This window comes from Periplaneta americana, chromosome 17 (assembly GCF_040183065.1).
Source record: "Periplaneta americana isolate PAMFEO1 chromosome 17, P.americana_PAMFEO1_priV1, whole genome shotgun sequence".
In the NCBI taxonomy this organism is placed as follows: Eukaryota; Metazoa; Arthropoda; class Insecta; order Blattodea; family Blattidae; genus Periplaneta; species Periplaneta americana.
The window spans coordinates 111,668,325-111,680,854 of NC_091133.1; the positions used below are offsets into that span (position 1 = coordinate 111,668,325).

Consider the following 12,530-nt stretch of genomic DNA (forward strand, 5'->3'; position numbering starts at 1 on the left):
TAAATTTAGTGAATAATTCTTACAACATCGTAAGCTCCTCTATGGTGTTGAACACACTAGGTAGTGGATTAGAAGTTCACTGATTTAAGTCTGGTTATTAACAACGAGTTGTTGGTTGCAAGGAAACTCCTTGTAATGGCTGTCAGTTGAGGGATAGGAAGAGTGGACGTCTTATGTTGTAGGTTTACGTACTTTATACGCTTTATCCTTGATTTTTATTAAATTGCAAACAGTTCTGATTCCAATTTCGTAGTCTGAAATGAGCCACAGTTTCTCGTTCCTCAAACCACTCTATTTGCACTTTTTGATACTTAGTAGTCTAGAACAGGATTTCTTTTGATACCCGTGGAAGAAATTTTATATAGAAGTTATACAGTACGACAACTTGAACAGTAGACCATACTGTGTAAGGGCAGTCTTGTAATAATCCTCTCTCGAAAAAATAACGTGCTAATATAGTGTACAGAACTTCATATATTTTTGTAGCAAAAAAAAGCGAGAGAAAGACAGTTGGATAATCCGCCGATCGGTTAATAGGGTGATGGATAATCGGGGTTCTACTGTATTCTGTTTTGACTGAGAGAATGAAGAGATAAATCACGATTTTGTGTTATTTTTCATATTTAGAGCCGTGCAAAGGGAGCAGTTTTTCGACACAATGGCAACAGGGCAAGGGTTGTAAATTCACATTGTGTACCCGCAGAGGTCTGACGCTGCGGTACACAGGATAGCTGCAAGCAGTAGGTACAGCTTAGTAAAGCAAACGTCAATACTGAAGGAACATGAGAACAGTTCGGTTCTAGTATTATACCTTATTTTATTTCAAGGAGTGCAGTTCGGTGCCTCCTTTGAACACCCACTTACAGATTTATGACTTCCTACACAAACAACTCTGACAATTCCATCCTGTCCCCTCGTCCCAACAGTGCACAGTTGCCACAATCCTGGTGACCTTCGAAATTATGCAGTGAAACTGTGGGGTTTCTTGGACTTCGGAAAAGATGCGACAACTCTGCCTCCACGTGGATTTGACGGGCACCTGTCAATTCTTCTAAACGAGGGTTGTGATTGGTTACTAACAAGAGAAGACAAGATTTCCGTCACAGTAAGGAAGACATTTATTTATGACAACCAATTAGTAGGGGGCAGTAGAAGGTCTGTCGGCAAAGTCCTTTCTATGAAACTGCACTCCATGAAAAAAAAATAAAGTATACGATGCCTGAGGGGGAGAAAATTCGTTCGGCGAAGTTTAAGAGACTTATTTCCGAATATGGTGATATTTTTTTGTTGCAGCGAAGATAAACTATTCTGCAAATTGTGTATAATATCAGTTTCAGTAAATAGAGCATGTAATATTCTAAGACATGTAAATAGGGATGTACACAAACGTGCCCTCATGAAGTTGAAAAAAAAAAGGCGAAAAATGTGAAGAGGGTCATAGTTCTTCATCCGTGTTCCATGAAAAAAATGTGTGATGCGTTTTGTTAAGCATTCAAGAAGATATGTCCTGGTATATCTCTTCCTCCTTCTCCTATACTTACTCGATGGGGTTCCTGATTGAAGGCCTGCATTTATTACTGTATATATTTCGACCAGGTCCAGAATGTTATTCAATCATTTGATGTGAAAGATGCATTTGCAATACCACTAGCCCAACGTCTGTTGGTTGATTCAAGCATAAAACAACAATTGGAATACAATGAATCGAATTACGGGTTTATTCCTGATTGCATAACAGCTTTAGAAAAGTCTGGTACAAAACTGGTTGATCAGTTTTTCCTATTGCGAAATATCTGGAAGAAAGTGACTCAAGTAGACGATAAAATTGCTAAAATAATATCTGCGAAAATAACAAATATGTTGAAAAAAATGGTGGATATTATAAACTTTGCAAGATTAGTGACAGTATTTCTGGAGATAAGGATTCCTTTGAAGAACTAACAGAAGTTTAAAAAAATGTTGCACAGGATTTTACGTATGCCCCAGTTGTTTCAACAGACGTAGAAAGAAGCTTCTCCACATACACGACAATCGTTGTCTGTTAATAACTTACAAATGTCATTTGTTGTGCACTGTAACAATATTTGGAAGAAAAGTGATAACGTATAACATGTGCATTAATAACTCACACTCATTGTAAGGAAAAGAAAAAGACAAAAAACAATAGTTCAAGTGCTTTTGCGAATAGAATATCATGAACCCGTTACAAATAAACAGTGATTTTGTTTGCGTTCTGTGTGAAATCATACATGTAAAGTATATATTATTTGTTTAGGATGAAATGGTTAATTAGTTTTGCAATTTTGATAGCTTATTAAAGTATCTGTAGAAAATTAATTGTACAAACGTTAGGGAACTGTGTCATTTCTATTGTGTCGTCTGTCTGTCATGTGCTCCGTCTGCACCGCTCTAATTATATTTTTATGTGTATTTAGATAGAATATGTTCAAGAATTTAGAAGAAATTGCTGTATGCAGACAGACGACACATGACAGCCTATAATTTCTGAAAGACTATTGAAATGGATTTTTTTTTGCAGTGTCTTATAATGAAAAGAAAAAAGTAAAGCTCTAGCGAAAGCACGAGACAGACAAAGCAAGCTCTGTCACTCAGCCTTCATACTCCGCTCCCCCTATCCCTGTCATTCCCAGAGCCACGCGACCCTCCGGATCCTCCCGAGGGTGCAACTTCTGATGCAAGAACTTGTGACGGAAATAGTTATCGTGCCGAGAACTTGACTCCGGTGCCGAAGTAGTGTTCTGTTGATGTCGTTCTGGAGCAGCGTAGGAAATGCAAGCTGCTTCTCGAGGTAGCAAATATTTGATCAAGCTCCTATAAAATTCGGTTTGGCAATACTCAGATATACATAGTTGGCTATATTGCATAAAGGAGTATTAATGGAACATGTAGAAGTTATTTTAGTCTATTTTCTCTTTGTAAATTTGCTTTTTGCATGCATACATACATACATACATACATACATATATACACCATAGTATATGAGCTATTCCACCTCAAATCGACCGAAATATAGAGAAAATTGATCTTAGAATTTCTAAATACAATGAAACTTTTTTTTGTACGTAGAGAACTGTGATACAATGTTTTGTGCAAAGTTTGAGGAATCAGAACTTCATAATGTTTAAATTAAAAATATTGAAATTTATCGTATTTTCATAAAATTAGCAATTTTAAACTGTTGTAGCTCCGAAACCCTTTCACCCAATGATCAAAATCATGGTTCATTTTGATGCTGAGAAATTAAAGTTTATATTGATATATAAACAGATTTTCTTACTTTTTATGGAAATTGAGAAATTTAGATTTTTCCTCTTTAAGACGCCTTTGCCAGGGAAAAAAATATTTTAAAAATATATAGTTAGATTCCGCATTGAAAGTACAAATAAACACATATTTTTTTACTGATGGTACGTTGATAAAGTATTGAAAATATCAAATAAAGAAAATAAATAGTACGCGCGTGAACTAACCAGCTGACTGTGAGGCGGGAGCTAGCCAAGGCAAGCAAGGCCAGGAGACAAACACGTGATGTGTCGTCTAGCAGTCATGGCTGTGCTAGCTTTATCACAGGTTTTCATAAACACTAGAGTAAAATGACGCCCAACGCTCTCTTATCTTCAGCTCTCGGCCAGTGCGCGCGGTACTGCGCCGTTCAAGTCCAGGCGTGTGAAAATAATCTATTTAATACCCTCGAAACTTATTGCCGTGCCACTAAGCACACAATGCCGAATCCCTCTTAATAATGCAAGGTTTTTTCCTCAATATTTTTTTACATTTTTACAAATGGGCAAAAACCCTAAAAGTAAGTAAAATCAGATTATCTGTCTCTCTGTATACAATAAAAATAAGGCTTACTTCTTAATATAACCTACCAAATGTCAGCTTCAAAATGAGCTCCCGTTCAGTGTTCTGCAGTAAATGGTTCCAGAGTTCTGAGCGCTGAAAGAGGCTTGTTTTTATAAAATACGCTAAATTTCTCGCTCAGTAATACGAAAACCGTTTGACTTTCGATAGCACATTTTTGAAAATGCACTCTTCTCAGCACCTTGTATAAATAGGGAAAAAATTAGAGTAGAAAAAAAATGCGAGGTTTTTTACCGATCGATTTCTTATGGAATAGCCCATGTAGAAGTTATTTTAGTCTATTTTCTCTTTGTAAATTTGCCTTTTGCAAACATACATACATACATACATACATACATACATACATACATACATACATACATACATACATACATACATACAGTATATATAAAAGTCAATGTGGCTAGGACACGGTATACGCCACAAAACCACAAACACTGGAGGAACTGAGAGTTCAGATTGAACATGCCTGTAATGATATTCCATTAGCAACAATCCAGTTGGTATGTCGCTCTGTTGTACATCGTTATTGGGAGTGTACTGTATCGGAAGAGGACCGTTTTGAACATGTACGGGCTTAAGGAATACAAAACCGCAAAAATCGTATTTTTGTCTCATCTCGTTACTGAGAAATGGTGTTTGAAAATGTGTATACATCAATTTGGGACACTTTGTAGATACAATAGAATGATTGTACGAGGCAGTAATGTCATAGATGCCTGCACGAGGTATATAGATCTTTTTATATTATTATATCACAGAATATTTTACGCTTTATAATAATAATAATAATAATAATAATAATAATAATAATAATAATAATGTTCCGCGCCGTGGCGTCGCGGTCTAAGGCATCCTGCCTAGGACTCGCGTTACGGAATGCGCGCTGGTTCGAGTCCTCATGGGGGAAGAAATTTTCTCATGAAATTTCGGTCAGTTTATGGGACCGATGCCCACCAAGCATCGTGATGCACTTGGGGAGCTACGATAGGTAGCGAAATCCGGTTGCGAATGTCAGCTATAATGGCTGGGGGGATCATCGTGCTAACCACACGATACCTCCATTCTGGTTGGATGATCGTCCACCTCTGCTTCGACATGTGGGCGTGAGGCCAGCAGCCGGCTGGTCGGTCTAGGGCCGTCACGGGCTGTAGCGCCACGGATTAATAGTAATAATAATAATAATAATAATAATAATAATAATAATAATAATAATATAGTTTGGTCTATAACTTTACGTTTACTTCCCAGATAAATACGGCATACTTTTTATCTAGGTAGAGTGGAGTTGTTTATTCCTGAATTCCGCAATAAATTGCTTGCATAAATTCCTTGTTACGCTCACATCCAGTCTAATTCATATCAGGTGAAATAAGATAATGGAAAATCGCAGTAGAGTTGCTTGTAATATGCACGGATTCCGACGAAGTTCTATAGATCTGCAAGCGTTTTATTCAGTGTAATAACATCAGCGAGATCATTAGAGGCAGCAAGGAACATGCAGGGGCGTGTGGAACAACCTGATACCGCAGGGATCAGCAGGAACCTCGGATAATGCTGATTATAATGGATAAATGCTTGACAACGGTATACCAACTTGTTGGCAAAGATCAATTTTCCTGAGTAACTTTAATGTAACCACATCTAAGCTGCAAAATGTTAATATAAGTTCGTGGCAGTGTTATCTGAGAGCAGTTTAAAGTGGAAGGATGGATAGTGCTTCTGATTTGACTGTGGTGAGCCTTAAACATTAATGTTAAATGCGATCAATTTCTCTAGACTCCGTGCTGCAACCACAAGTATTCCACCAGAGTAATATAATGCCTGCGATGCCAAGTTAAAGTTGGATAGATGCATAGCGCTCACTGCAAGCCGGTTCTATCTCGCACAACGCGGCTGTTTAATGCGTTCCACATGCATCATTTTGATTATAGAAAATTAATGTAGCTTGTCTAGCTGCTAGCTTCTCTCCGAATGCAGACGTAGCTAACGCCAGTTCGATTTCTAGCAGGAGAGTGAAAATTTATCTCCCTATTAAAGGAACAAGAGGTTGAGGTGCTTAAGATAAAATCAAATTTAAATCGTTGAAAAAAGTTCAAATTTTGCTTTTTTGTCCCAAATAATTATTTGAACGTTTCTGCGTGATGTGGTATGTAATTGACTATTACACTCTTACTACGTCATACTACTTTTGACCAATAAAACGGTACGAAAGGACGTATTTCAACCAATCATGGCTGCTTATCGCACAATTTTATCGCGTCCCTAGCATTTGTTTAATTTTATCGCGTCCCTAGCATTTGTTTCTTTGTTTGCCAACATTTGAAACTGCGCTGGTCTGAACGTCAAAAAAAAAGAAAAAAAATATATATATATATAAAATTACAAACCACTCCAGTCCATGCACAGCAGTTTCAAATATGACTCGCATTGGCATTCAAGAACAAGAATTAATAAAAATCACTGATCATACCTATGCATCTTCTGAAATCCGATTTACAAATAAATGAAGAGCGCCATTCGGAAATCCTGAATAAGTTGAATACACCATGTAGGCCTAAATCAACGAGTTCCACTTCTATTACGCACACGTCCAATATAACATCAATTGAACCACCAACCACATTCAAATTTGAAGATTGTACATTCAATACTTATTCCTTTTCAAATTATTCATTCGGAAATCCTGAATAAGTTGAATACACCATGTAGGCCTAAATCAACGAGTTCCACTTCTATTACGCACACGTCCAATATAACATCAATTGAACCACCAACCACATTCAAATTTGAAAATTGTACATTCAATAATTATTCCTTTCAAAATTATTCATGTTTATTTTTTATGTCATCGTCGTTAATTAAAACTTTTCTAACACTTGTGTACAGTATATTAGTTAGGTTATGTTATAGCTTCTGCTATATGATATTATGGATAGTCACGTATCAGAGATTGTTTAATATTAAGATTTATTGAAAATCATCTGTCAAGTGACGTTGATTACTGGGATTCGGATAATTGAAGTGGAATGCAACTGTTTTAATAATAAAAATGAAACTGAATCAACACAGCCTTCTTGACTACTAACATTGCCATCGTGTATAACTATAGATCGAGAACTTCTCGACGAGAAGGTATTGCTCACTACTGCCATCTAGCATGCATCTAGCGTAATATTTGTAATGTTGAGATGGTGCAATAATACATTTGAAGACAATTGTATTTTCGTAAGTCAATTAATATTTTATTGTATTGGAGTACTTCGTTACTTCTAATCTTTATATACTTTCTTCTAATCGTGTAATAATCAATTAAATCCCACTCGAGTTTTCCACTCGCAGATTTATCGATAAAATCAAAACGTCTAGTGAGATTACTGTTGATAAAAAATTGATAATCCATGTTGAATCTTTCGTACACTGCTTTTAACACTTGAATATAAATAATTGATTGAATGGCGATCTTACTCGTGTTAATTATGTAAGCATGTGTGGCTTACAGCTGTTTCGGTGTTACTTGACACCATCCTCAGAGCCTACTAGTTCTCGGCGCTATCTCAACTTCGCTGCCTGTTGTGTGGGTGCGTTCGTGTGATGAAGAGTTGTGTCAAATAGTGTGTGTGTTCGGAAATTGATCTGTGTTGAGAATTTGATTAGGGTGTGTTTTAGTGTGTCTGTATATTTCGTATTGTTCTAGTGTGTTGAGTTTTTGGTTTTTGGGTTGTATGTGTAGGTTATCCATGTCTGTATTTATGTTATTGTATGTGTGGTTAGCATTAGTTATGTGTTCGGCATATGTAGATGTATTGTGTCCTCTGGTTATTGCTTTAATGTGTTCTTTGTATAGAGTTTGGAATGATCTGCCTGTCTGTCCAATGTAGAAACTGTCGCAACTATTGCATGTGAGTTTGTATACGCCTGTGTGGTTGTATTTATTTGTTTGTGTTGTTTGTGTGTTGAGATGTCTTTGTAGTGTGTTTTCTGTTCTGTATGCTGTGTTGTATTTCTGTTTTCTGAATGACACACTACAAAGATATCTCAACAAACAAACAACACAAACAAATAAATACAACCACACAGGCGTATACAAACTCACATTCAATAGTTGCGACAGTTTCTACATTGGGCAGACAGGCAGATCATTCCAAACTCGATACAAAGAACACGTTAAAGCAATAACCAGAGGACACAATACATCTACATATGCCGAACACATAACTAATGCGAACCACATATACAATAACATAAATACAGACATGGAAATCTTACACATACAACCCAAAAACCAAAAACTCAACACACAAGTATAATATGAAACATACAGACACACTAAAACAGACCCTAATCAAATTCTCAACACACAGATCAATTTCAGAACACACACACACACACGCACTATTTGACACAACTCTTCATCACACGAACGCACCCACACAACAGGCAGCGAAGTTGAGACAGCTCCGAGATCTAGTAAGCTCTGAGGAAACAGCTGTAAGCCACACATGCTTACATAATTGACACGAGTAAGATCGCCATTTAATCAATCATTTACAAAAAATTATAATTGTATTTTTAATTACGCAATACGATTTATCTGCAAAACTACTTTTTCCCCCTCATCCCGCACTAGTACATAAAAATACAAATATCTCAGAAACTGTTTGGTGTAGAGCAGCGGTTCCCAAAGTGGGAGTCGCGACCCCCTGTGTGGGGTCGTGTAAAGAGATGCGGAGGTCGCGAGTTTGGTTTAGAAAGTATAACAAGAAACGTCTTATTTACAGACATTTATGTTACAAACTCATAGAACGAACCATCGCACTCATAGAAGAAAGAGAGAGAAACTGCAACAATCAGGACTGCAAGACTCGATAAGCAAACACAATATAGAGCGATTGATAAATTAACAAAGACAGCAATACACGCGGACATACGAGACCACAGTGCAACAGTCGCGAAACAGATATTCGAAGACACTGAATGAATAAAGAACGTAAACACACAGACTACTACAGTCGGACCATCGGATCTGTGCCCCCGTAAGATATGCGAACTGAACTCTAATTCCTTCTGAGCCTCGGTAATTCATTTGTCTCCCGGCATTCCTATCTCTCTCTCTCTCTCTCCCTTTCTGTCTCCCCACTATTCACAATTTTGAGCCTTCTTGCAGGACAGTTTATTTGCACTTGTAGTCCAGTGTTGTCAATTCAACATGAATACTGTAGCTAGGAGTGGCGAAAGAAATATTATTAAGCAAGTACGTAATAGCATTTTGCGATGAAGAGAAACAAACAGGTCAGTATCTGTTTCCTATAAATCAGGCAACGAAAATGGCAACTGCGATCACAGGTGAGGCTTATTTTATTTCAATTGATTACTTATTAAAACTACTTACTTAACTAATACTGATATAACATGTTATGTAATTTATATAGGCAGGTCAGAGCGCCTAATAAAGAAAATCAGGAGAGAGGGAGTCTGTGCAGGAGATGAAAAGCTAGAATCACCAGAGAAGAACAGATCAAGGGAACCTTTAATTCTTGTAGATGATATGAACCGATGTATATTTTAAGAAGAAAGATACAAGAATTTTATACGATGCAGAAAGAAGTTCCGACATTGAAGAAATTACTGAAGGTTGCGAGAGAAGCAATAATTTCCAAGATTGGAGAGAAACGCTACGGAAAGTGATTCGAGACATGGGATTTAGGTTTAAAAAATGTAGAAATACAAGATGTATTTTGATTGAAAGAAGTGATATTGTAGCATGGAGGACCAGTTATTTATGACACCGTTTGACGGAAGTTCGGCAACATCTCTATTCGGCAAGGTTCGTGGCCTTCTGTTTGACGTGGTGGGTGGAATGGAGTGAGTACAGGCGTTAACGTTTTCAAGAACGACGACAGTGCTGAAGGGGCACAGATTCGATGGTCCGACAATACTTCTCTGCAGCGTAAACTGTTGACTAGCAACTTGCTCTCCATACCAAGGGAAACTAGTATACCCGATGTACACCTTACTTGTATTCAAAGTAACCAAACGGAGAACTCCAGTTATCAAACTTTTGGCAGTGCATCGTGCTGAATATGTGAAATGCAGTAACGCAAGTATTGAATTGTATGTAAACATACAAAAGTTCTTCCACATGTTGCACGTTACAGACAGGCCTAATAAGCGTACAACGCTCCAATAGACCTACATAGGAATGAGGCGAGTGAACGACCTTACGTACGGACTGTTCCATCTCAAATCGACCTAAATGTAGAGAGAATTGACCTTGCAATTTTTAAATACAATGAAACTTTTTCTGTCCGTAGACAACTGTGATACAATGCTTTGTACAAAGTTTGAGGCATCAGAACTTCATAGTGTTTAAATTAAAAATATTTAAATTTATCGTATTTTCGTAAAATTAACAACTTTAAACTGTTCTGGCTCCGAAACCCTTTCACCCAATGATCAAAATCATGGTTTATTTTGATGCTGAAAAGTTAAAGTTTATATTGACGTGTAAACAGTTTTTCTTACTTTTTATGGAAATTGAGAAATTTAGATTTTTCTTCATTAAGATGCCTTTGCCCACGAAAAAATATTTTTAAAATATATGGTTAGATTCCGCATTGAAAGTACAAATAAACACATATATTTTATTGGTGCAGCGTTGATAAGAAAGTATTGAAAATATCAAATAAAGAAAATAAATAGTACGCGCGAGAACTAACCAACTGACTGTGAGGCGGGAGCTAGCCGAGGCAAGCAAGGCCAGGAGACATAAACACGTGACGTGTCGTCTAGTAGCGCATAGCTGGGCTAGCTTTATCACATGTTTTTTTCATAAACACAGGAATAACATGACGCCCAACACTCTCTTATCTTCGTCTCTCGGCTAGTGCGTGCGGTATTGCACCGTTCAAGTCTAAGCGTGTGACAATAATTTATTTAATACCCTCGAAACTTATTTTTACTAGGTTATTTTACGATGCTTTAGGTTATTTAGCGTCTGAATGAGATGAAGGTGATAATGCCGGTGAACTGAGTCCGGGGTCCAGCACCGAAAGTTACCCATCATTTGATCATATTGGGTTGAGGGAAAACCCCGGAAAAAACCTCAACCAGATAACTCGAAACTTATTGCCGTGACACTAAGCAAACAATGCCGAATCCCTCTTAATAATGCAAAGTTTTTTCTCAATATTTTTTTACATTTTTACAAATGGGTAAAAAGCCTAAAAGTAAGTAAAATCAGATTATCTGTCTCTCTGTATACAATAAAAATAAGGATTACTTTTTAACATAACTGCTTCAAAATGTCAGCTTCAAAATGAGCTCTCGTTCCATGTTCTGCAGTAAATGGTTCCAGAGTTCTGAGCGCTGAAAGAGGCTTGTCTTTCTAAAATACGCTAAATTTGTTGCTCAACAATACGAAAATCGTTTGACTTTCGATAGTATATTTTTGCAAATGCACTCTCCTCAGCACCTTGTATAAATAGGGGAAAAAATTAGAGTATAAAAAATGCGAGGTTTTTTACTGGTCGATTTCATATGGAATAGCCCGTACGTTTTTTTTTTTTTTTTTTAGACCCGGAGTTGCCGTTGAAATGACATAAGGAGGTCTCTGACATACCAGGTAACACATATCTTCTCCAAACACTAGCGGGACTCCACACGGCCGGCATGATCACCCCATTGAAGGACGCCGCAAAGCGTTCCTCGTCAAGGGACACCGCAAAACCACAAAGCGTCCCAGTCCAACACTGGAAATACTATCCCGTTCCGAGAGTAGGTACAGGCCATCCAACTATCCCGTCTGGCACGGGGTCACAATAATTATTACGGGCTTTGGAAATATTCAACATTTTTTTTCCTTCATTATTGTATCTTGTACAATAATGAAAATTAGTATGTTTACGATAAAAAAAAATATATATACATATTTTTTTTCAAAATTCAGTTCACTGTAGAGTGATGAAGCTTTTCCTACATAAGTCAAAAACTATCCAACATTCTGTGATGAAATTTTTTGTGTGAATTTATGCATGTCGTATCTACAATAAGATGCAAGATCACTTCTCTACCTTTGATAGATTGTCTGAGAAAAAATGAATTCATTTTAAAAAATGGTCACATACTGTACTCCAACCAGGAGAAAGTCTCAAGGGAATGAGACGCAGCGGGGTAATGCTGTGAATGAATGTTGATGTCATAAGGTCACACACGTGGATACAAGCATCTCCATTGGCTAACTCTCAAAGCACAAACGATAACACTGATACACACATATTTATACTACCCTAGTTACAAAATGAGATCACGGTTAATCTCCTGGTCTTTTATCCCTCCATAGGGGAAATAACATATGCAGGAGAGCGCATGTTTTTAAAACTGACGTTATAACTGTAATATTATCTGTCTACTTCGCTCCAACAGATGACGCAGTAGTAAGCAAATTCCTTCCGCGGTTAATCTCCTGGTTGGAGAACAGTATCAGTATTTTCTTCTAACACAAAATAAACAAAAATATTATTTATTAAGGAATGTAGTTGAAAGAGCATGATATTGTAAACATGAGTTTCAGCAATGAAATAAAAAGGGAGAGAACATGAACACTTTACAAGTTTATGAGTTATCAGGGCAACTGCCACCATTTT

At 37.1% G+C, this 12,530-nt stretch overlaps 1 protein-coding gene across 24 annotated transcripts in view; it reads left to right on the plus strand.

Annotated features, from left to right (window-relative positions):
* Window positions 1-12,530, plus strand: part of LOC138692929 (RNA binding protein fox-1 homolog 2-like) — a 1,380,865-nt gene that overhangs the window by 127,678 nt on the left and 1,240,657 nt on the right. The window lies entirely within an intron of this gene.